The sequence below is a fragment of the Ailuropoda melanoleuca genome, chromosome 12 (assembly GCF_002007445.2).
Source record: "Ailuropoda melanoleuca isolate Jingjing chromosome 12, ASM200744v2, whole genome shotgun sequence".
Taxonomy (NCBI): Eukaryota; Metazoa; Chordata; class Mammalia; order Carnivora; family Ursidae; genus Ailuropoda; species Ailuropoda melanoleuca.
The window spans coordinates 17,181,762-17,207,906 of NC_048229.1; the positions used below are offsets into that span (position 1 = coordinate 17,181,762).

Sequence of the window (26,145 nt, forward strand, 5' to 3'; positions counted from 1 at the left end):
GTTCCCGGGAGGGGCGCGAGCAGAACAGCGGCCTAGGGGCTGCGAGCTGACCCCCACTGCGGCCAGGCGCTGTGCCCCGATCGCCGTGGGGGAGCTGTATGCGGCCAGGGACCACAGAAGCCCCGAAGGGGCCATTTGGGGCTGGAAAAAGGCATTTCTCCAGGGATCATGGCTGCGTGTCCTGCCAAGCCCTGGGACATTGCAAGGGGAGCTCCCCGCCCCCACTCTGCTAGTGTTTCGGGACTCTGGACTGGAGGTGTGAGGCCAGGGCACTGGGAAGACGCCCTGATGGCCCACTGACCTGTCAGCACTTGGGGGCGGGGTGGACTATCAATGATGAAAGCTTGGACTCACCTGGTGTGTGATAAGGAAGTCAGAAGTACAGAGAGGCACCCGGTTAGCACGTGCGGTATTTCAGTGGGCGAGAAAAAAATGCATCCAGTGAGAAAGACTCGACCTCATTTCTTTCGGGGGGAGAGGTTTGGAAACCTTTTGCTAGGGAACATTGTTTCCCATCCAGGCCTTCGTTTTCTTGACATTTGAGAAGGTGGGTGTGCCCGCATTGTGCCATCAGCAAGCTGGCTTTCACAGAAGGAAGGTGCAAGACAAGAATGCATTCTCCGTTTGCCCTCTGGTAGCTTTGGGGGCCTCCCTTAGACATTACAGTGGGCTCCCTGATCCGAGGGAGAAATGAAGGAATCCTGTTGGTACATCAGTTAGGCTTTAAGTCTTCTCTCCCAAGGCAGTGCTGCCAGCAGGGAAGAAGCTGCAAGCTCCACATCACCATCAGTCATTCAAAAAGCAAACTGATGGGCTTTTTCTTTCTTTTTTTTTTTTTTAAAGATTTTATTTATTTATTTGACAGAGAGACAGCCATCGAGAGAGGGAACACAAGCAGGGGGAGTGGGAGAGGAAGAAGCAGGCTCATAGCAGAGGAGCCTGATGTGGGGCTCTATCCCATAACGCCGGGATCACGCCCTGAGCTGAAGGCAGATGCTTAACCGCTGTGCCACCCAGGCGCCCTTGCTTTTTCTTTTTTAACGTAATGAAGCATCTAGTGGTGCTTTAAACAGAACACAGAGCTGTGTCAAGTCGTTATGACAACACCCCCCCAAAAAGAAATGTACATTTGATAACTTGTTTTTTTGTTTGTTTGTTTGTTTTGTTTTTGTGTTTTTTTTTAAAGATTTTATTTATTTATTCGACAGAGAGACAGCCAGCAAGAGAGGGAACACAAGCAGGGGGAGTGGGAGAGGAAGAAGCAGGCTCATAGCAGAGGAGCCTGATGTGGGTCGATCCCATAACGCCGGGATCACGCCCTGAGCTGAAGGCAGACGCTTAACCGCTGTGCCACCCAGGCGCCCCTTGATCACTTGTTTTTAAGAAACAAGGTTCATTGAAAAAAAAAAAAAGATTTTGAGAGAGAGAGAACAAGAAGGGGGAGGGGCCGAGAGAGGCAGACTCCCCGCTGAGCAGGGAGCCTGATGTGGGACTCCGGGATCATGACGGAGCCGAAGGCAGACACTTAACCGACAGCCACCCATTTGCTGGGAAACAAGGCTCATTTTGATGAACTTTTAGCTACATAGTTGGGGTGTTCCTCCACATTTTTGGATGTGCTATGATCACAGCACTAGATTTGCAAAAATGATTAAAGGCAGATTGCCTTTTAGGTTGGGGGTCAGCATACTTTATCTGTATAAAGGGTCTATATAATATTTTAGGGTCTGCAGTCCTCCTGCCCAAGAGAACCACTCCACTCTCCCTTGTAGAGACAGCAGCCCCGTGCAAAATGTAAATGAGCAGGTGTGGCTGTCTTCCAATAAAACTAGCAACACCAAAATTGGAATTGAATATGATTTGTGCGTGTCATGAAATCTTGATTTCCTGCCCCCCGCCCCCAACCCAGCATTCGACAAATGTAAAAACCGCTCTTAGTTTGAGAGCCATAGGGAAACAGGCAACACAGGCCATAGCTGGCAGAGCCCTATTCTAGGAGCTCCCACCCAGATGTCTGCAATGACAGCGCCCACATACTGCGTCCTGCCACTGGGCAGTGCTACGTGGCCCATTGCAGGAGCATGTGAGAACCCCACCCAGGATGATTCTGTCTCCTTTCTTGGGCCAAGAGAAGAGCATCTACTGAGGGCTTTTGGAAAACAAGGAAGTCCATTAACTGCAAAATGTCCTGTGAACCCCAGGTCATAAAATAATCATGTGGGTGTCACTATCTGTGAACTGAGTCCAGCAGGGCAAAGTCAGAGAATGGGAGGTTTTTTTTTAGACTTTAGCATGTTGTTAGTATGCTCCCATTATTACATAATATGTTCTGTCCCTCTTAAAATTCACTCTGCTTTGGTTTGCACCTAGAATAAAAAGTCTTAGAGTTTGGGACTGGAGAAGGAAACTTTATGAGGCATATGCATGCAGGAGTGGCTTTTCATCCTTGTCATTTCTTCAAAACATACAAGGAAAAACAGGTAGGATGCTCTGGGCTACTTTGGAGGGTCTTGGCTTGTTAACTGGTAGTGACCCAAGCTGAGAAAAGTCTGGAACTTGGGTGGCCTCTCTTTCCTCTTGGAATCCTAACACACCTTGAATCTGGGGTTCACCACTTCAGGTCACCTTGGTGATGATCTCGGTTGGAATCTGTTTTTAAATTTTTATTTACAGTGTGTTTGGAAATGCAAATGTTGGTGAGTGGGGCCGACCAGGAGATCACTACTTAGCATTCTTTGCTACTCAGTGGTGTATTTCCTGAGTCCTGCTCCTCTCAGTTAGTGGCATTTGTGGTGGGGTTGGTGGGGGGGGATTCAGAAGCTTTAAACAAGCCCTTAGGATACCTTAAGCCTCACCATAGATGCTCACCTGGGTGAGGCAGGCAGGCCAGGTCTGAGGACCCAGAGGGTTCAGCCACAAGAGTCCTTGCCTTTCACGCAAGGTAGAAATCAAACACAAGCCAGCAGGAAGTGAGAGCAGAGTTTATGGAAGACGACAGATACAGCTGGAGCATCTGGAAGGCTCAGAAAGGAAAAGGAGATGAGTCTCGTTTTTGCCTGGGCTCTGGGGTTTTTACTAATTGTGGTCTCGGGCATGTGTCCCCCCAGGTATCTAGGAACTGGCGAGAACAAGGACAGCGTCCAGGTGTCCATCCTAAGGCACTTATTCCCTGGAGCCAGTGGGTCTGGGGGCGTCAAGCTGTCTAGTGCCAGTGGTCTGGAATATGCACATGATGGCTTCGTCCGGTCCCTCCTGAGATATTTTATTTGGTGCTGGAAGACTCCAGAGATAACCCTTAACTTCTCGTCCCTTGCAAGGAGGACATATAATAAGGCATGTGTAGGGCAGGAGTACAGGTCCTAGCAAGAATAAAAGCAGGAAAAGACATAAGGAAAGAAAAGCCATCTTTTTCTTTCATGGGGTCCCTTCAGTTTCCCTGTCTCATGGGGAAACTAAAAGAAATATCAATGCCAGTCTAACTCCCAGAAATTGATTTAATTGGTCCTCAGGGAGAAGAGGAGACATCAGTATTTTTATGAAGTGTCCGGTTTATGGCAGGGCCAACAACCTCTTTCCAGATGCCCTGTTTTCCTTACGCCGTTGGTCACTTAATTTTTTTCTGTTTTGGTGATGATGGTACTTAGGACTTTCTGAACCTAAGATGTATTTGAAGAAACCCATTTCTCTCTGAATGTTCTTGTGTTTGCTGGGAAAAGTTTATGAACTTACTTACTGGTTTACTCACTGGTTTCAAGCCTACCATTCGGTTTCTAGAAAATACGTATGACTGTAAAGAGTGTCAAGGGACAGCTGAGGGGTGTGTGTGTGTGTGTGTGTGTGTGTGTGTGTGTGTAGGGGGGCAGGGAGCGTTTGCATGTTGTCTTTCTGGAAGGAAGGAGTTGCATTAGGAAGGCATTACGAAGCCCCTGTTACGAGAAGCCACTATGCTAGAAGCTCAGTGTATGTCATTTTATTTTCTTTTCCCAACCACATAGTGAAGTAGCTGGATGAGGAAACACACTCAGTTATTTGCCCGGAGTCACAGGTAATTACGGCAGTCAGGGCTTCAGGACTCGAACCCGCGTGAGCCTGATTTCAAAGCCCGGTTGTCTTGTCACTGTTTACACTCTGCCCAGATCACTGTTCTCATTCTCAGGGAGGATTTCTAAATGGAGTTTATGCAGAATTTCCTTAAGTCATGGATAGCTCTCCCAGGTAAAACAGGACAGGTCTGTAGTTGAAAATGTGCCTCATTGAGAGGATTGTGCGAGCTACTCCTGAGCGACCGAGTCACCGAAGCCCCAGCCTTGGGGCTGCCCATCAGGGAGGATGGAGGGTGTGCGGGCCGTGCACTAGGACTTCCGCTCCTATCAAGTTGATGATTTCATCCTCCCCTCCTATAAAGCGTGTGTGGTGCCATCCCAGGTTACAGCTGACCAGAGCAAGGCTTCAAGAGCAGCCAGAGTGTGCTTCCTGCTTACAAGGACGGTGGAGAAAATTTCCAAGTCCCGTGTGCTGACTTTTCCTTTCTGGAAAACAAGCCCGAAAAGGGTGTCAGTCTGACTGCACCTGTCCCCACTGCCATTTAAACCGTTTTGCTTAGGTTCAGGCTCTTGGCAGGTTTTTCCACTTGTTGTTCAGTGCAGCACATCCCGGGTTTACTGAGATTGGGGCCGCCAAGCTGCTGTCCCCCCTTTTGTCAGAGCACAGCGCCCTTTTGTGTAGCTTCTGCTCTACCTGGTTTGGACCTGGACCTGGAGGTGACCTTTGTCCTATGTGCCTCCAGCCCTCCCCCATGGCACAGAGCCCTGGCAGCTCAGGCTGGCTTTCCACCTTTCCTGCCGGGCCCTAGCGACAACCAGCCGACCCCAGGATGGAAGGGCAACTACTGGGGTTTGTTTTCTTCGCCCTAAGCCACAAGAAATAGGAAACATTTTATCGAGGGGCGTTTTCATTCAAAAGGTTTTACGAAATCTTTTCCGGGGGAGGGAAGCCAGGTGATCCTTGGATAACAGTTGCATCAACCCATGGGAGCTTTCCCTGCGGGCTTGGTCCAGAAGCCGTTTCTCAAACACCCAACGACCCATGTGCAATCAATTTCCTGCATGTCCTAGGAAGGCCCAAATGACTTGGTTCATATCGCTGATGGCGTGAACTTTAGATGCCCAGTGGAGGAGATATCTAAGAATTGTGAAAGACAGCAGAGGTCTGGGATTGAAAGGTGGCAAGCAGGGCCGTCCTGCACTGTGGGGCCACATGAGGGGTGTGGTGAGGGATCCTGTTCCACGCCGCCTAGGCTGGGATTGCGCCAGTGCCTTGAAGGTTAAGTGCTCCAGGGATATTTTTAAACGGCAGGGACCAGTTAATCTAAAAGTGACGCGCACCCTCCTGGCAGCGAGCAGCTGGCCAGCTTAGAGTCAGGCCCTCGGCAAACAAGGAGCCCCGGAAAATGCAACCCTGAAGGCACAATTGAGCAGACCCGGGAAAAGGACAGGTGGTAAGTGAGCTTACCCCTGCCTGGGGTCCCTGAGTGTAAAGCCGGCGTCTGTGTGGATTGGGACTATCCCACCTCGGGAGAGCAGACCCTGTGCAGAAAGGGGCAGGCAGGCTTTCCGGGCGAACAAGAGTTCCCGTTCGGTTTGCAGGGAGCTGGCTGATCTGAGGGCTGGAAATGGAACCTAGATGGAGAAGAGCCTCTCTTTGCTTCTATAAATGGTTATGTTGCTGGGAATCTCTGTGCAAAATCTTCATTGGTTCCACAAACTGGAACTCAGGTTAGGTTTTAGGTTTACTGAAAAGGCAGTTGTGTGATTTTTCTTTTTTTTTTCTTTTTTGCCCTCAAGCCTTCTGTCTTTTTTTTAAGATTTTATTTATGAGAGAGAGTGAGAGAGTGAGCACAAGCAGGGGGAGGGGGAGAGGGAGAAGCAGACTCCCCACTGAGCTGGAAGCCCAACCTGGGGTTCAATCCCAGGACCCGGGGATCATGACCTGAGCGGAAGACAGACGCTTAACCATCTGAGCCACCCAAGCGCCCCAAGCCTTCTGTCTTAAGGAAAACTATTCTGTTTCTTATAGATGACCAATCTCTCAAACTGTTACTAATTTTTTTTTTTTTAAACAGACTCTAGGGGCGCCTGGGTGCCTCAGTCGGTTAAGTGTGTGACTCTTGGTTTCAACTCAGATCATGATCTCAGGATCGTGAGATCGAACCCTGAGTTGGGCTCTGCACTCAGTGGGGAGTCTGTTTGAGGTTCTTTCTCTCCTTCTCCCCCTTCCTGCTGGCTCGCTCACTCTGTCGCAAATAAATAAATAAATCTTAAAAAAAATAAATAAAAGCAGACTCTGAAGAGTAAAGCATTTATAGTGGTCCTGTATTGCTAGAAAGATTTTTTTTTTAAGTGTACTACAAAGTAAAAGTTAAATAGCATGGGGTAAAACAGGTCTCCTTGTACTATCCCTCTCCCTGCCCCTCCTCCTCCTGCTGTGCAGTTTGGTATAAAACTTCCCAGACCTTGGGGGCACCTGGAGGGCTCAGTCAGTTAAGCATCTGACTCTTGGTTTCGGCTCAGGTCATGATCTCAGGGCCGTGAGACTGCGCCTTGAGTTCAGCTCTGCTCTGGGTGTGGAGCTTGTCTGGGATTCTCCCTTTCCTGCTGCCCCCCCCACCCTCCCCGCCCCCACTCTCTCTTACTTCTAAACAAAACAAAACAAAACAAACTTCCCAGACCTGGTTTCTCAAAGACCTGTCCTGTGCCTTTACCTGGTACACAACTATCTCTGACGATGATCATTATTATTATTTATTATTATTATTTTAACATCAGTGGGGCTTCCATATAAGTTGGGTGACCACCCATCCATAGTGGCCCAGGACTGAGGACTGAGAGGGAACTCCTGGGAAGCCAGTCTTTCCATTTAAAAACTGCAAGGAAGAGACATTGTTTTATAACCTGTTTTTTTTTTTTTCCTTCTAACAGTGTCTTGGGAGATATCTAGAAGATGTGATTTCTTTTTTTTTTTTTTTTTAAGATTTTATTTATTTATTCGACAGAGATAGAGACAGCCAGCGAGAGAGGGAACACAAGCAGGGGGAGTGGGAGAGGAAGAAGCAGGCTCATAGCTGAAGAGCCTGATGTGGGGCTCGGTCCCATAACGCCGGGATCACGCCCTGAGCCGAAGGCAGACGCTTAACAGCGTGCCACCCAGGCGCCCCATAGAAGATGTGATTTCTTCAGTCACTTCTCCGAGCGCTAAGTGGAAAGACTGCGCCAACCTTCCGTCATGCGATTGGAGGTACAAATAGCCTCAGTTCGTCAGTTTATTTGAGCAGCTCTAGGAAGGCGTTTTATGTTTATGCAAAGGAGGTTTTTAAAACATTTTTTTTTAATTTGACTATAGTTGACACGCAATGTTACATTAGTTTCAGGTGCACATGTAGTGGTTCGACTTCTCTGTGTGTTATGCTGTGCTCACAAGCCACCGTCTGTATCATACATCGCTCTTGCAATATCGTTGACTCTGTTCCCTATGCTGTGCCTTTTATTCCTGTGACTTCTTCATTCCACAGCAGAGCCCTCCCTTCCCCCATTTCACCCGTGCCCCCCCACCACCCTCCCCTCTGGAAACCATCAGCTTGTTTCTGTATTTATTGATCTGATTCAGCTTTATGTTTATTCATTTTTTTTAGATTCTACGTATGAGTGAAATCATATGGTATCTGTCTTTCTCAGTCTTATTTCACTTAGCATGATATCCCCTGGCTCCGTCCATGTTGTTGCTAACGGCAGGACTTCATTCTTTTTTTATGGCTGAGTAATACTCCACTGTAGCTATCTAGCTATGGTTATTTATTTGTAAAAAATACACACACACCACGTCTTCGTAATCCTTTTGTCTATTGAGGGACACTGGGCTGCTTCCTTATCTCGGCTCTTGTAAGTAACGCTGCAGTGAACACAGGGATGCATGTGTCTTTTCAAATCAGTGTTTTTGTTTTCTTTGGGTAAATGCTTAGCAGTGCGATTACTGGATCATGGTAATTCCATTTTTAATGTTTTGAGGCACCTCCGTACTGTTTCCCACGGTGGCTGCACCAGCTGGCATTCCCGCCAACAGGGCACGAGCGTTCCCCTTTCTCCACATCCTCGCCAACACCTGTTGTTTCTTGCCTTTTTGATTGCAGACATCCTGACAGGTGTGAGGTGGTATCTCATGCTGGTTTTCATTGGTGGTTCCCTGGTGATGAGCAGCGTCAAGCACCTTTTTGTGTGTCTGTTGGCCATCTCTGTCTTCTTGGGGGAAAAAGTCTGTTCAGGTCCTCTGCCCATTTTTTAAATCAGATTTTTATTTGTGTGTGTGTGTTGTGTTTAGAAGTTCATTATATATTTTGGATATCAACCCCTTATCAGATATACCATTTGCAAATATCCTCTCCTATTCAGTAAGTTGCCTTTTTGTTTTTTTTATAGTTTCCTGTGCCGTACAAAAGGTTTTTCGTTTCGATGTAGTCCCAGTTGTTTATTTTATGCAAAGAAGGTTTTTTGTTTTGTTTTGTTTTGTTTTTCTGCTCAGGTGCTATGTAAGCTCTGTTTTATCACCTTTAGATACGAGACATAAATTGGAGGATTACGCGGGGTACTTGATCCTTAGGGGTCAATAGACATTTTAAGCTTTTCAAGTGGAGAGTCTCTCAAAGTCTTATCCCTGTAGAAACTTTGCGATACCTTATTCTAGTCTCCTCTGAATTTTGACTCAAGGATCTTTAGAGGAGTGTGCATCTGTACCCTGGAAGCCTGGAAGCATGGTCAGAAATCATGCATTTTATCTGGAAACTGCATGCACATTTCACATTCTGTTCCAATGGATCTCTTTGTTTTAATAATAGTAAACTCGCTACCATAAAGTAGGACGGCTCTCCAGGAAGATAGGACGTGTTTGTTTAGATTGTGCTAGACAGTCCGGGCTGGGCACAACAGGGAACCCGAGGTACTGATTACTCAGTGGTTGGCATGCGGCAGGTGTTGAATTACACCCAAGGACAATCCTAGGACGAGGTGTTATTTACTCTATTCCCCAAACCAGGACCAGGAAACCAGGGTTTGGAGAATTTCACATGACTGACTCAGGTCAATCACATGACGACTGGCAGAGTCTCCACCCAGGTCAGCCCCACATCGGAAGTGCGGCTCTCTGGACCTCTCTGGGCCACCCAGCGCAGCACAGCTTCGCACCCTTACCGGTGCTGGGACCCCGGAATATAACCTCGTTTTTCAGTTAGCCCAGGATTGGTGCCACCCCTGTTGGACTCACTAACAGACCTTTTCAAATCAAATCAAATCAAAGCATGGGCGAGAGTGATAAGAAAGGATAACCCTGCACACACTGTTTCTGTTTAGAAGTGAATGGGTCTCAGGCCCCGGTAGTAACTAGAATAATCGGTTGTTGGAAACGCCCCTCTTAGCAGATCTTCCTTCCACACTCTGTTTCGAGGAACGCTGTGGTCTCTTATTTCCACATTCCCAACAGAGTGGGACTTAGGGGTCCTCCTGTTTGGAGGAATAACCCATGTAAGGTGAAGAAGGGGCTCTGGTTTTGGTTTGGGCAACATTGGGCTGCCCATGGGGAGCCCAGACCCTTTCTGGCAGGACTTCTCAGAGCCTTGAATGTACTCACCTGTGGTGGGACTTTCCAAAATGTGACTTGGGGATTTGGCAGCCATGGAGACCATCTTTCAGGGCTGGTATCCCTTCAGCACCTCCTGAGAAGATTGGAATAGTCTCATTTTGTGCCTTCCTCAATTTTTCTTCAGAATCCCAAGAGGCAGGATTCTGCTATGGATCAGTGTCACAAGGCTTAAACTTTTGTACAGGGCTCCAAGGCAGTGTGTGTGTGTGTGTGTGCGTGCATGTGCGTGTGTGTGTGTGTGTGTGTGTGCATGCACAGAGCCAGAGCCCAGCCTCCCAGATTCTGGATGGATTGGAAAAGGGAGATCTGCCAGCAGCCTGTTGCACTAACTCAGGCTTGGGGTGAGGTGGTGGTGGGCATCGGAGAAGCATGAAGAGAACGCCCAGACCCCACAGCTGGATGGTCGGGTCCAGCTCTGCCACTTCGGGTATGACCTTGGGCAGCAAGACCCCTCCTCTGCCTATCTCTTCATTTGCAAAACAGGAGCGTGTACTTCCTAGAGTTTTTGTGGACATGCAAAGGGATAATAAGCATAAAGTGCATAGTTTAAGACCCGGTATACAGTAAGTGCTTAACAGACATTAGCCTTTATTATCACTTAGCAATTTCCTCGGTTTGAAGGATTGCCGTCTGCCTTCTGCTGTGTCTGCACTCGATTTTCAAAAGGGTTCTACTTCCAGTCATTTTTGGGGAACCCTTGTTGCTGGAGAAGGGGTCAGGGAGCCTGTATCAGGAATGTTGAGAAATTTGAACAGACCTGGGTTTTAGGCCCCATCTACCCTTGCAGAGTTGGCTTTCTGGTGGGAAGTCAGGTGTGCATGTAAGTGACCTCACACCTAACTGAGCTCTGTGATGAGTGCCGTGAGGGAGGGGACAGGGAGCCCCGAGGTCATAGAGCAGGAGCCTGGCATTCGGTGCAGTCTCTCTGGCAGCCTCTTGTGTCCCAGGAAGAGGGAGGGAGCGGGGTGGGGGTGGGGATTCAGCTGCCTGTCCAGGTGGTTGCCCACTTCCTGACCTCCCTTGAGACTCGCTGGGGCAGGAGGACCCTTCAGGGAGGTGGGAAGGATGGGCTGGACACGGGAGGCAGACCTGAGCTAGGTGGAGGGATTGATGCATCCAACAGATATTTACTGGCCCTTCTGTGTGCTGGGCAGGCACTGTGGAGCCAGGGGCAGGACAGAGCCAGTCCTTGTCCCGAGGAAACTTACACTATGGTGGGGCGGGGGGAGATGAGTGAGTGTATTGGTGACAATATAGTGTCAGGTCATGTCAGTAAGTGACATGAAGGAAAGGGACATATCATCGAGAATAAGACCCGTGGGTGTCAGGGTGGGTCTAGGGTGGGAACATGGAAGCAAAGACAGAAAAAGGAGCAAGAGATAACCATGCCAGGGGCCAGTGGTGGGAAAGAGCACTCCAGAACATGGACCCACAAGCACAGAGGACCTGAAGGGGTCCAGTGGCCAGGGGCCAGATCTCTAGAGCCACATGGACCACAAAGGAGTACAATGAGGAATCACCGAGAACGTGAAATTCAGTTCAGCTGCCCACCTCCAGAGTGACTTGGGGCAAGTTTAACTCTTGAACCCTGAGATTACTCTTCAATTAAAAAAAAAAAAAGGCTTCTCATGAAACTGATCTCACAGAGTGGAATGAGGTGATGATTAGAAAATGCTTAGCACGTAGCCTGGCACACCATAAGTACTAATAAATTTTAACTCTTAGTACCAATATACAGGTTTTAATCAGTAGATGGTATAGAAAACAAGCTTTTTTTTTTTTAAGATTTATTTATTTAAGAGAGAGAGCGTGAGCAAGGATGTACACACACAAGTGGAAGGGGCAGGGAGAGGGAGAGAGAATCTCCAGCAGACTCCATGCTGAGCGCAGAGCCCGACCTTTGACATGGGGCTTGATCCCACAACCCCAATATCACAACCTGAGCTGAAACCAAAAGTCTTAACCCACTGTGCCACCCAGGCACCCCAACTTTTTTTTTTAATTTTATTTATTTATTTGACAGGGAGACAGCCAGTGAGAGAAGGAACACAAGCAGGGGGAGTGGGAGAGGAAGCAGGCTCCCCCCAGCAGAGCAGGGAGCCCGATGCGGGGCTTGATCCCCGGACCCTGGGATCACGCCCTGAGCCGAAGGCAGATGCTTAATGGCTGAGCCACCCAGGCGCCCCCCCCAACTTTTTTTTTTTTAAACATTCAGAGGTAGAGTGGATAGCACAGTGAGCCCCTCTCTATTCACCACCCTCTTCAATAACCATCAACCTCTGCCCTTCTGTTTTCATCTACCCACACATACACCCTTTCCCCTGTGTTTTCCCCATTTTACTGTGAAAAATTTCAAACCTACAGAAGTTGAAAGAATTGTATGGGAGCACCCATACACCCATCACATTTCACGTCAGTTGCATACATCAGTACCTTTCTCCCTGAGTACTAATTGCATCCTGTCATTAACTAGAGTTCTGGGGTCACCCCCTCCCCCTGCCCTAGGATGGGGGGATTGTTTTCAAGCAAATCTCAGAGCCAAATAAATATTTCACCGCCTGTCTCTAAAAGAGATGGACTTTTAAAATGCTGGTTTCCAACAGCATTTATGCTATTTCCTGTACCCAGTGCCCAGTTCATGCTCCACGCCCTCTGACTGTCTCAGAGATGTTGAACACTCGTTCCGTTCCAATCAGGACCCACAAGAGGTCCTGTTAAGTCTCTCTTCATCTGTAACAGCCGTCCCACTGCCTTTATTAAACGCCAGCTACTTGTTGAAGACACTCGGTCATTTGTCTACATTTTGGGTGTAGCTGATGACACATCACTCAAGCGTCATTTACTGTGTTTCTCTGTCCCTGTAAATTAGTGCTCAGGTCTCCAGGCTTGAATCAGTTCAGGTCCAAATCCTCAGCGAGACTGCTTCCCCATGCTGCCGTGTCATGGTGTGCTGTCCACTGCTTAGTGTCGGGAAGAACATAATGTCAGGTTATCCCATTTTCAGTGATGTGAACTCCTCAGGGCACGTGGGAACCGACGTCAATGCCTGATTGCCCTTGAAAAGTCCCCAGCAGCCTTTCACTGAATAGTTTACAAGCCATGGACGATCAGAGCCCTAGTCCAGTATTATTTCCTTACTGGTTGCAAATGTGGTTTCCTACTTGCCTCCATCCTCATTCACATATTAGCTATCATTCTGTAACATACGATTCTCATCCACCATCTGACATACAGAGCATTTTCCTACAGGAAAGGCAGGATAAATGCTCGACTGCATCCTTTTTTTTTTTTAAGTTCGTTTTCAGAGGCATGAGTGGTACCATTGTGAGCTCCCAAGGTGTCATTGAGGTTGTTTTGTTTTGTTTTGTTTTGAGGAACACAATGACCACATGATTTTTGAAACTGCTTGGATGTATTTCAGTCCACCACAGTGATCACCTTTTTTTTTTTTTAAAGATTTTATTTATTTATTTGACAGAGAGAGACAGCGAGAGAGGGAACACAAGCAAGGGGAGTGTGAGAGGGAGAAGCAGGCTTCCCGCTGAGCAGGGAGCCCGATGCAGGGCTCGATCCCAGGACCCTGGGATCATGACCTGAGCCGAAGGCAGACGCTTAATGGCTGAGCCACCCAGGCGTCCCCAGCGATCACCTTTTTACAGGCCCGGGTATCTCTTCTTTGGCAGGGCAAGCCCCTTCAGGGTCCTTGTTTTCAGGGACAAGAAATCGCAGCTCACCGTGCACATTTCTGCCCCAGCCCTGGAATGAACGATTTTCCCCAAGCAGTCCTGGTTCCTTTTAGTGGGAACATACATAGAAATACATAGAAATCATAACCTGGGACAAGGTTGTTTTACGGATTCCTCCTGGCTTCTCTGTGCACTGGGGACTGGGGTCAGGGAGCTGGGTCAAAAGGCTTATACAGTGGTTCAAGTAAGTGATAACAGTGGCTTGACCTTGATCTCAGGTAAAGCACTTAGCACCATGCCTGGTGCGTCATGGAGAGCGCGATAAATATTAGAACACTCTTCGTTTGCGTTCTTTATATTAGTTCATGTAAACCTCACCAAAAGCTCTCTGAGGAAGGCAGTCTTATCAACCCCACTGAATACATGAGAAAACCAAGGCTTAGAGAGGTGAGGAAATTGCTGAAGGTCACACGGAAAGTAAAGAGCAGAACTTGGAGCTCGCCACTCCAGATTCCATACTCCAACCAACACACTGTGTTGCCCCCAGGGGTCTTAATTTCAAACTCAGAAATGACCTAGATTAGTTTCTGGCAGAAAACATGACCTACGAGTGGGGCTGGCCTGCTTACGCTGGTTAAACTGGGATTCCAGCGAGGGTCTCCAGGACCAGGGCATGCTCCAGACCCTCACCCTGCCTGGAGAGGTTTCTGCAGCAGTGCCCTTTAGCAGGTGCACATGGCCCTCAAGACTGCGCTCGGTGCCCTCTGTCCACACAACCTACAAGCTGTTCCAGGCACGTGTTCTCATTACTTAGTCTTTACCAGAGCCCCTGTGAGGTTGGCATCATTCAGAACTGAAGAGCTCAGGTCCAGAGATGCCAATATGGAACTGACACTGCAGGGTTTCCTGGCTGCTGGTGGTGCCAACGCTCGAATCAGACCCTCTGATTCTGTGTCTAGGGCTGTTTTTCCTTTTCGTTCTGGAAGGGACAGGACAGAGGAGGGATTGCTCCTTTTTAGAGAGGCAAATCACCCATGGGGCTTTGTCAATTCCTCACAACATTCGCAACCACATTGCCAAAGCTGGCGGGAAGTGCTGGGACAGCCTCGAAGGAGAGCAACTGTCCCCTGGAGGTCAGGTTGACTCAGGTTGGGAGTTACATCACTGCTTTTCAGGCCGGATGGTGCACTGGCCCTGCCCTGGCACTAGGCTTGGGGGAGGCCCTCAGCCAGCAGAGCCAGGGGCTGTTGGTAGAAGGGATACCCACCACGTCTCACCTAACCATCCGGGAGAAGGCATGCTCGACAAAGCCCCTTGGTCTCCAAGGCAGGGCCTGCTCAACACAACCCTGAGTGGCGACGTTAATGAGAAAAAGAACTACAGTAATCACAGTAGCCCCTGATATCTTGCTTCATTTATGCCGAGCTAAGCAGTCTACCTACCTGAGTTCATTGACTTGCCCTTCAGGGTGCTGAGGTTGGTCCTGTTACTCTCCCCATTTTACAGATGGGACAACTGAGCTCGGGTTAAGTGCTGTGCCTGCGGGCACACAGTATGTGGGCGGTGGAGCCGATTTGCCAGGCAGGCAGACCGCAGAGTCTGTTAACTCTTGCGCCGCGGCTCTCTGTGGCTCCGAGAAGGAGGTGTGAGTCCCTCACACCTCTTGTGACTCTGCAGAGTCATTTGTCCCTGTCCGATGCCCCCCGCCCTCCACGCCTTTCTCAGCACCAGGCAGGCTGTTTGGTTCCCAGAAAGCGCCAAAGTTCCTGGCCCTCCTGCTTCTAGGCTTTTGTGGCCCTGGCACCACAGGCCGCCAACACTCTTCCTCCACCTTCCTGCCTGTCCGACCGTGGGGTTTGGTGGTTTCCACAAGGATGGCTCAGGTGGGGACCCGCCCCTTGGACATTTCTTCAAGGGAGGTGCCCGGCTGGAACCATTCGGGCCAGTTTTGCCTGGGCCAGCAGATCAGCCCCATCACAAGCTGGGCTTGGTTCACCAGCTGTTCACTGAGCACCTGCAGTGAGCCCGGGAAAACTGAAATTCACTGGCTTTTCATCCATGTGTTTTCCTCCCCAAGGTTGTCCCCAGATCAGTGGCCCCGGATGCTGTACACCTGCTCAGCTCTCAGATCAGGTCGTTTGGGATTTGGTACCAGACCCCAGACACGTAGATAATCTGTGCTTACTCTCACGGTCCGTGGGATTCTCTGGAGCCCCAGATGTTCTGACAAGTGGTTAGTTTGAGAACTATCGACTCTCCCTGGTTCTCCTTTCCAGACTTCGGATTCCACCCGTCTAAGAAGGTATCCAATTAATCTATTGAATCAACAGCCTGCCCACCTCCCCCTCTTACAAATGTAGGCTGTGGAGTCAGGCAGAGCAGGGTTGAATTCCGTGTACTTCCAAGCTGTGTGACTTTGGGCGAGTCACTCCCGTTTTCTGGGTACTGGGTTTTCATTCCCAATCTGTGAAATGGAGTAAGAATACTATTTCCCTGGGGCACCCGGGTGGCTCAGTCAGTTAAGTGTCTGATTCTTGGTTTCGGCTCGGGTCATGCTGTCAGGTGCGTGAGGTCAAGCCCTGCTTCAGCATCTGTGGTTAGGGGGTCAGGGACAGCAGGGTTGGTTTGAGGTGAAGGTTGAAAGTCTCTTGCTCTCCCAGGGTACTTTTCCTTCTGGGGTGAGGAAGCATATGACATCTCACCCTCCCAGTGCCCTCAGCGCAATCACAGGGGGAGGTGAGGTTCTTGAATTAATCTCTCCCTCCACTGTCATGTGCACCGTCACGTGTCTTCTTCCAATGCAAAAAATATTAAAGAGAACAATGAGTATCCTTCACAGTACAACACTTTGCTAATTACTGCTCCTGGTTAAGTAACTTTGGCAGAGCCCGCACCTTCAGTCAATGGAGTTATTAATTCACCATCGAGCATGGCGCCAAGAGCAACGTCTGCTTGAGATGTCTTGCCCCCTTAGCAACCTGGTGAACTCCTATTCATCCCTCAGAGCCCCAGAGCAGATGTGTCTCTTAGCTCTCCCTCATGCCCGTCTCCACCCTTGGAAGGACTGGGCTTTTCCTGGTTCTGGGAGTCTATCGGCTAGATCTTGATTTGAAAGACTTGTTCTTGATCTGAGCAGGACTCTGCTGTCTCCCCCAAAACCTGTCTTAGGAGAAGAATGCCAAAGCTTAGAGAAGTGGTTCTGCTGTTTATTTCTTGGTTGCATTTTAGTCCCTTAGCAGTGGCCTCAGGGATTTAGGAACCGGCTCACAGCTCTAGGAAACCAAGCGGTGCTGACAGTCACTTCCCAGATCTGCTAACTTGGGACCTTTCTTAGGACTCATGGAGGGAAATCCTGCTCAGAGAGCGAGAGCTCATGAGGGTTAGGAGTGAGGGCTTCCCGAGTGATGCCACCTGGGTCCTCAAAGTGTGGACTTGGGGAGGGACTGAGCCCGTTTCCTCACGGGGAGTAAGGCGTGGCCCCTGATGCAGGGAGAAGTTGATGGGATGACACGTATAAAGCTCGTAGCACAAGGGCTGTGATAGGTACACGCTCAGGAGACACTAGTGACAGAAAAACACTCCCAATGATTTATTAGGTATCCCTTCTGATCTCCTATAGTGTTCTCCGGCATCCCCTTTCTTCCTTTCTTTAATGCCTGTGTTAGCGTTAAAAAAAAAAAAAAATCTTCCTGAATAATGTAAAATGTGACACCGCCCCTCCGCCTTGAAAAACAACAGCAGCAGCAACAAAAATCACGCAGAGTCCCCGGGGAATAGCCCTGTAGGAGGAGGGACCCGATGAGAAGTTAATCCAGCGTCGCCTAGGCTGCCGAGGCCCCAGAGATCTTTGCCCTTCGGGAAAGCAATGCTGTCCCTGAGCGGCTCAAGGCCAGGGGAGCCGAGAAGCTGGTGAGTCCTGGGGCTGTCCCCTGGGCGTTCTGCCTGTTCCCACCTGGGCTGGCCGATCCTCAGGGAGTGGCCCCGATGCCTGGCCTGTGGCACACGGGCGCCCGTTACCCAAATGTGAGTCGGTGGTGTCCATTTGCGGAGGAGGACGCCAGCAGAAACCACACTGTCGGTCACCTGCCTTGTTCTTTACATTCCGCTGCACCAAGAAGGGGACGGTTGACTCCGCAGGTCTTGGCTGGTCCTTCCCCTAATCCTCTGAGGTGGGTGGGGCTTTGTCCTTTCCCTTCTTTTTTCTCAATGGGGAAACTCAGGCTCACAGAGGGCACGTGGTACGTCTGAGATGACACTCTGTGGGGTGGTGGGGTGTCACCGTGGTGACTCTGCCTACCCCAGGCTCTCAGCGCTGCGGCCGCTCATGGCATTCCCTAGGATAATCCACTCTGGGTCTTGTACTCTGGGTCCCACATGGGCAATCACCTTGAACCCCTGACAACTCTGTCTCATTAGGGACGTCCTTACCCTACGTTGAGGATGAGTGACCTGAGGCTCAGGGAGGGTACTGCCTGCCCAAGGCTTATCCCGCTTGTAGGTGGCAGAGCTGAGATGTGAACCTGGGTTACCTTCCAGGGCACCAGACGAGGTGCTCAAGGACAGTAGATTTTTGCTGTGAATGGTGCCTTGGTGTAGAAAGAGCACTGGCCCGGAGCCGGGACCTTAGTGCTGGTCAGGGCTCTGTCACTCATTTCACGTGGGACCTCTGGCCTCTACTCATTGAAATAAGGACGCTGGCCTCACTGATCCCCATGTGTCCCCTCCTCGGCTGCAGGTTGGAACAGGTGGATTTTTGGGAAACACGGTGGCCTGAGACCTCTGTTTCTCTAGGCCGGAGTGTAGGTTAAGGCATCCACTAGTCAGCTTTGAACGCTTGGGCAACCTCGCACGGCTAGCTCCTATCACCTTCGTTATCTCTGAATCAGCAGAAGGACCTTGTGCCATCCACCTGCCAGCTGGAGGGTTCTTGGCTACCCACCCTTCGTCCTGACAGTCTGCTTCTCTTTCCATCTTGCCTTGCTTGGCCAAACCCCAGCAAAATGTCTGGTGGATAAACATATAGGAACAAAGGCTCTTGTGATTAGGGGAGCACTGGGGGAGCATAGTCCAGAGACAGATTTGGGCAAGAGGGTGATTGTATAAGCGGTGAAGTAGGCCTGAATACAGGAATGTAGCAAGCTAGGGGGAGGTGGCCCTATGGGCTGGCCAACCCCGGAGAGCATAGACAGCCTCTTCTGTGGCTGAGCTTGAGGTCCGGGGAGGGCTGAGCACAGACCTTTGTGAGTGGCTTATATTTGCAGGTGATGAAAAGAGCATGGCTGACTTGGGTGAAAATTCACCTTGTTGGGGCACTGGCCCAGCCAGACTCCTCCCCTCCCACGGCCTGATGCATGATACCAGCCTCCTGCTGAAAGGTGACACCCTGGGGGCTGGGTTCCCCTAGTCACCCTGTGGATGCCTCTCAGACCCACATGACAGTGGAGCTGGTGGCCATGGCCACAGCGATGGTAAGTAGCCGCAGACACCTACGAGTTCATCTTGGTGGGAGGGAAAATGCGGGCGTGACACGGGATTTCTGGTTGAACGCTGACATTCTGCCCCCTCGGCCCCTCACTGACCTGGCTGGGTCTGGGTGTGTGTTACAGGGGTGGGGAGCAGCTGGAAAGCAAATCGTGACCCCCTGCCTAGCCCCCTCCAGTCTTCCATTTGGTCACTGCGCCTTCTTGTTGGTACCGAGTGGTTTCCTGCATTCATGTTGACCGGAGCCATGACTGCTCTGGGACGTGGCAGCTACTGCTTGGGTTTGGTTGGCAAGGAACAAAAATAGCTTTGGCTGAGCTCAGTTTTCAGGTCAGCTGGATTATTTCAGCGAAGGGCAACAGCTTGGCATGGCATGGTCCACAGAGCTTCGCTGGGAGGACTAGTCTCGCCTTTACAGCTCATGGGAACAAACCACCTGCACAGTGCTCCTCCTGGACCACTATGCATGTCTGGCCTTGTTAGTTCACATGTCATTCTGCTGCTCCATCTTCCAGGGACACAGCAAGGTGTCTGGCTTTTTGATCATATCTAAGGGCTCGTTGTAACACCGTCCCTTTTATGGAATTTATTTACATCCACTCTTGGAGGGGGGGCAGTGGGAAAGGTATGGGTGTCAGGGCTGGATTTGAGCAAAGTCAAGGTGCTGAGCTTCTCGGAGCCACAGCTTACTGAACTGTGCAGTGGAAGTGAAATAATGACAGCAGCTATAATAGTACCCATCATAGTTGTTCTGCGGGTTGGAGGCTGACAGGCTTTCTATACTCGCAATGTGCATGTATGTGTAAGTGCTCTCTGTGTTGGTGTGTTACCCCAAGAGCAGATAAATGCAGGTAAATGGGGCAAGAGCAAGTATCCCCGTTTTTACAGATGGGGAAACTGAGACCCAGAGTTTGTTTGGAAGTTTTCTCAAACAGTTCCCCCTTTTGTTTCCGTGTACTCACTGGAGAAAAGTTCTCGTGCAGTGGCCTTCGGATCCCCCATTGTTGCTCCACAAAAAAAAAAACAAACGAAAGGATACATAGGTTTTTCTCTGCAGGTAACCTCTGCAAGATCGGTGTGGGGTGTTAGGTCCATGGCCCTTTTCAGAATAACAGCAGATCTTAAAGGATTTGCTGGGTGGGGAGGGGGGGTGAACTGGAGAGAATTGCTGGTCACTTCATCCATCAGAGGTTCCAGTGTAGAGCTTGGCAGCTCCCTGCACCACCCCTCAGTCGCCTACCTACCATGCAGGTACCCTGCCCCCCCCAGCCTGCCCATCTCCCCTCCCCTCCCCCCTCTCCAGGGGCCAGCCTTCCATCCGCAATCCCCTCCAGCCATTCCTCTAGCCAGCCAGGATTTCCTGAGCAAGTAAGTGCCCAAGGAGTTCTCGTGATGCAACCTTGCCTAGTTTGGTCAGTTTTCCACTGGGGATCAAGGTAAAGAACGCCTTCTGGGGTTCCCAGATCCCAAACCACTGCAGCCTAGTTTCGCCTGGATGTGGCTCTTCTGTTTCCGGGCAGTGACTAAAGTGCTTTTCTCTTTGGGGTGAGGAGATGCTAATATTTCTATGCTCTCCTGCCTGGGAAGGATGTAACTGCCTGGGAAGGATGTAATGCTCTGACCTGTTGGGCTGCCAAGGGAGCCAGAAGCCTTTGCAGCATTTTTGGTGATGATATCTGCCACTGACAGATTTCCAAATCTGTCCTTGGGGACATGTGTGAGCCAGCAGTTTTCAGGGCGCTGACCTTTCTCGCTGAAGCTTTTCAAACATTTTGTGAACTTGCTGTGTGCGAGAGATGAGTCCCCAGGAGGTCCTCACCTGTGCCCTGGAGGATCTCACCCTCTAGAAAAAGGAGGGAGGGAGGGAGGGTGTAGAACCTGGGAATTTGGACTAGTGGTTGTTGCCTGAGGGCAGTTTTGTCCCCAGAGATGTTTGGCAAGGTCTAGAGACGTTTTTGCTTGTCACCACTGAGGGAAGGGGTGCTCCTGGCTTCTAGTGGGGTGGAGGCCAGGGATGCTGCCGAACACCGTACAAGGGGCGGCATGGCCCCCACCACCAAGAACGCTCCAGCCCCTGGAGCCCGGGCGCCCTGGCTGGGGAGCCCTGGGAGAGAGCGAGGCGAGGGCGGCAGAGGGCTGCGCGCTGCTATGAACAGGCATCCACCTCTATTTGTTTCAGCCCCTGCTTTCAGTTTTTTGGGGGGCTACATCTGGGGGTGAAATTACTGGGTCATAGCGCAGTTCTGTGTCCAACCAGACCATTTCCCACAGCAGCTGCATCATTTTACGTTCCCACCAGCTGCCTGCAGGGGTCCGGTTTCTCCCCATCCTCGCCTGCAGCTTGCTGTTTTCTTTCCTCCCTCCCTCCCTTCTTCTCTCCCTCCCTCTCTCTCTCCTTCCCTCTCTCTCTCTCTCTCTCCCTCTCTCTCTGATTGTGGCCGTCCTTGTGGGTGTGAAGTGATACAGCGCAGTTCTGATGTGCATTTCCGTCATGACGAAGGATACATCTTTCCATGAGCCAGTGGCCATTTGTGTATCTTCTTTGGGGAAATGTCTGTTCAAGTCCTTCCCTCATTTTAGAGTCAGGTTGTCTTTTTGTTGTTAAGTTGTAAGACGTCTGTATATATTCTGGATACTAAACTATTACCAAACACATGTTTTGCAAATATTTTCTCCCGTTCTATAAGCTGTTTTTTCACTTTATTGAGAGTGCCCTTAGATGCACAGAAGTGTTTAATGAACGAGGTCCACTTTATCTATTTTTTCTTTATGCTTATGCTTCTGGTGTCACATCTGAGAATCCATAGCCAACTGCAAGGTCATGACAATTTACTCCTATGTTTTCTTTTAAATTTTTTGTGGTTTTGGTTCTTACTTTTATTTATTTAATTTTTTTAAAAAAGATTTTATTTATTTATTTGACAGAAAGAGACAGCCAGCGAGAGAGGGAACACAAGCAGGGGGAGTGGGAGAGGGAGAAGCAGGCTCCCAGCAGAGGAGCCTGATGTGGGGCTCGATCCCAGAATGCTGGGATCACGCCCTGGGCTGAAGGCAGACGCTTAACAACTGCACCACCCAGGCGCCCCTGGTTCTTATATTTAGGTTGTTGACTAATTTTTTTTTTAAAGATTTATTTATTTATTTTAGAGAGAGAGACAGTGAGTGAGTGAGAGAGCATGAGCGGGTGGGGCAGAGGGAGAGGGGGAGGGCATCTCAAGCAGACTCCACACTGAGAACAGAGCCTGATGGGGGCCTCAATCTCATGACCTGAGCTGAAATCAAGAGTCGGATGCTTAACCAACTGAACCACTCAGGCGCCCTAGTTGTTGACTCATTTTGAGTTAATTTTTGTGTATGTTCTGAGTTAGGAGTCCAACCTCATTCTTTTGCTTGTGGAAATCAGTTGTCCCAGAACCATATGTTGAAGAGACTATTCTTTCCCCTTTGAACGGTCCTTTTTAAAATTTTTAAATTTATTTTCTTCCATAATCTCTGTACCCAACGTGAGGCTTGAACTCACAACCCCGAGATTAAGAGTTGTATGCTCTTCTGACTGTCCAAGTGCCCCCCCCATCGAATGGTCTAGATATCTTCATCAAAAATCTATTGACCATAGATGTATGGGTTTATTTCGGGACTCTTCATTCCATTCCGTTGGTCTCTATGTTTGTCTTTATGCCAGCACCACACTATTTTGACTGTAGTTTCACAGTAAGCTTTGAAATTGTGAAGTCTGAGTCCTCCAGCTTTGTTCTTTTTTAAGATTGTTTTGGCTGTTTGGGTTCCCTGCAGTTCCATACCTGTATATTGCTCCAGGTAGTAGGGCCACCTTAATGGTAGACAGTCTTCCAATCCAGGAGCGTGGGATGGCTTGCATTTACTTAGTCTTCTTCACTTCCTTTCAGCAATGTTTTGTACACCAGCATTGTACAGGTCTTTCACCTCCTTGGTTAAATTTATTCCTAGATATTTTATTTTTTGGATGCTATTATAAATAGAATTGTTTTCTTTCTTTTTTTAAAGAAGATTTTCTTTATTTGAAAGAGAGAGCATGAGTGCACAAACGGGGAGAGGCAGAGGGAGAGGGAGAAGCAGGCTCCCCTCTGAGCAAGGAGCCCAATGCGGGACTCAATCCCAGGACCCTGGGATCATGAGCTGAGCCGAAGGCAGACGCTTCACTGACTGAGCCACCCAGGTGCCCCTGGAATTGTTTTCTTAATTTCCTTTTCAGGTTTTATTTTAAAAAGATTTTATTTATTTATTTGAGAGAGAGTGTGCACGAGTAGGGTGGGGAGAGGCAAAGGGAGCTGGAGAGGGAGAAACAGACTCCCCACTGAGCAGGGAGCCTGACCTGGGGCTCGATCCCAGGACCCCAGGACCATGACCTGAGCCAAAGAGAGACACTTTACCGACCGAGCCACCCAGGCACCTCTCCTTTTCAGATTGTTCATTGTTGGTGCCTAGAAGCACAACTAATTGATCTTGTATCCTACACTTTTGCTTAATTTGTTTATTATTCCTTTTAGGGTTTTTTTTATATGTGTGGATTCTTTAGGATTTTCTATATACAGGTATCTTCTGCTTTTTGAACATTCACATTATGCCACTTTGCTTTTGTAAGAGACCTACATTAGATCTACATTAGTACCTGTTTTTGCTAACTAGAAGACATCTGAAGAGGATTTTTGCTTTTCGGAGAAAAGGTGAAAAGTGAAAATAGCATTCAGCGTTTGTTTGGCAGAGAGCTGTTATAGAGGTGGCATGTACCCTGAGCAGTGGCACACCAAGCTCCTTTGGCAAGAACTACACTCAGCATCTCATCCTCAAGCCACCATAACTTTAAACTATGTCTGTCAGCATCTGAGCTTTATCTTGATTTCTTTTGTGCGTCCATTAGCAAGATATGTCCTAAGCTACCAAGAAAAGCCGAAGAGGGGTTATTTTGTGGGTCTAGGAATGCTGAAAAATGTTTCCATATAAATTAATGGTAATTGCTTCTTTGCTTTTTGCCATTTCAATTTAGGAAAGGTTTCATAAGAAACTCTCTACTTTCAGGATAGCAGGGAAACTTGTATAAGATCCTGCCATCTGTGATTAGAGATGGTTTTATCTCTTTGTTTCCAATTTGGATGGCTTTTATTTCTTTTTCTTGTCTAATTGCTTTGGCTAGGACCTTCAGTACAGTGTTGAATAGCAGTGGTGAAAGTGAGCATCCTTGTCTTGTTCCTGATCTTAGGGGGAAAGCTCTTGTTTTTCACCACTGAGTATGTATTAGCGGTAGGTTTTTCATAAATGTGCTTTATTACATTGACGTTCCTTTCTATTCCTACTGGTCTGACTTTTTTTTTTTTTTTTTTAATCATGAAGGCATTTGCCAAATGCTTTTTTTTTGGTGTTAATTGAGGTGATCATGTTTCCCTCTTTGTTCAATGAATGTGACTTGTCATATTGGTTAACGCTGAACCGCCCTTGACGGATTTTTCTTTAAAAAGAAACTTGATGATCTTAAAAGAAAAAAGCCTCCTGATCCTAGGTATAACTTAGAAAATACCCTTGACAACATTTTAGCAAATTCTGTTGTGCAAAGTCTGAAGGAAGTATTCAGATCATGCAGTTCTAGGAAAACTTGAGAACTTTTCCACTTCCCTTTGGAACATAATGTTGAAATTTAAAAAGAAAAAAAACCTTTTAGATGCTAAGTTGATATATTTGAGCTTTGTGGTCCTGTTTTTTTTTTTTTAAATACTTCTGTAGCCCTGAGGCAAAATTTGTTCTGAAATTTCAATGTGTTCAGGTTGTGTTTTGTTTGCTTATTAACAATATTTACTTCTGGGGCACCTGACTGGGGCTCAGTCAGTTAAGCGTCTGCCCGGCATGATCCCGGAGTCTGGAGATTGAGCCCCGCCTAGGGCTCCCTGCTCAGCCGGAAGCCTGCTTCTCCCTCTGCCCCTACCCCTGCTCGTGCTCTCTCTCTCTCAAATAAATAAAATCTTTAAAAAACCCAATATTTTTGTCAAATAATAATGATCTACTCATTAACAGGACAGAATTAGTGTAGCAGGAAGAGGCATGGGTAAGAAATCAGAATATCTGAATTCCTGTATTTGACAAAATGAATTTCTGTCTGTTGTTAAGCTCTCACTTAAAAAAAAAAAAGATTTTACTTATTGATTTGAGAGGGATAGAGAGAGAGCATGAGCAAGGGCAGGGGGAGAGGTGGAGGGTAAGAGAGAAACAGAATCCCTGCTGAGCAGAGTGCTCGACATGGGGCTTGATCCCAGGACCTGTAGATCATGACTTGAGCTGAAGGCAGATGCTTAACCATCTGAGTCACCCAGGTGCCCCAAGCTCTCACTTGTTACTGGATGCTGTTCTAGACCCTGGAACAGAACAGACTGCCCTTGGTCTTTCTGGTTTTTCATTCTAGTTGTAAGCATATCCCATGCCAGGTGTACTAGTGCTAGGAAGAAAATAAGGCAAGGTGCCCTTCCTCCTTCCAGAACCATGATGATGATTATGACAGTAATACAGGGATGATGATGGTGGTGATGATGAAGGTGATGATGGCAGAAGCAATAGTCTGTTTATATCTATGAATTGGAATACAGTGAAGAGTCTTTTGTTTCTTTTTGGATTCCAGCTTTATTGAGATAATTCATATACCGTCCAGTTCACTCAGTAAACTATACGCTTCAATAGCCTATAGCACATTCACAGAGTCGTTCAACCATCACCACAATTTTATTTTATTTTTTCCATCACTACACTTTTAGAACATTTTCACCCTCCAAACAGAAACCCGGTACCCTTTAGCTCCATCCCACCAGCCCTAGGCAACCACTAATCTCTCTGTGTCTGTGAATTTGCCTATTCTGGGATACATGGAATCATACAATGTAGTCTACTGGGGCTGATTTCTTTCGATTGGCATAATGTTTTCGAGATTCATCTGTGTTGTAGCAATTCCAGTGTTCCATTACTTTTTTTTTTTTAAGTTTTTTATTTATTTATTCATTTGAGAGAGAGACAGAGAAAGAGAGAGCACAAGCCAGGGGGAGAGGCAGAGGGAGAGGGAGAAACAGGGAGCAGGGAGCCTGATGCAGGACTCGATCCCAGGACCCCAGGATCGGGACCTGAGCCGAAGGCAGGCGCTTAACCATCTGAGCCACTCAGGCACTGCTCCATTCTTTTTTTTTTTTTTTTTTTTTTTTTTTTTTTTTTACAAATGAATGATATTCCATTGTATGGATAGATCACCTCTTGTTTATCCATCTTTCAGTTAATGGACATTTGG

At 48.5% G+C, this 26,145-nt stretch overlaps 1 protein-coding gene across 4 annotated transcripts in view; it reads left to right on the top strand.

Annotated features, from left to right (window-relative positions):
* Positions 1–5,166: 5,166 nt before the first annotated feature.
* Positions 5,167–26,145, top strand: part of ACACB (acetyl-CoA carboxylase beta) — a 122,056-nt gene continuing 101,077 nt past the window's right edge. Inside the window, exon 1 of one of the 4 annotated variants that reach the window (XM_034638141.1) lies at positions 5,167–5,497. The gene's annotated coding sequence lies outside the window, so the exon portion shown is untranslated. Of the gene's footprint in view, positions 5,498–7,163; positions 7,294–18,721; positions 18,839–26,145 lie in introns of those variants that run through there. The other 3 variants (XM_019801818.2, XM_019801819.2, XM_034638139.1) reach the window with 3 other exon arrangements.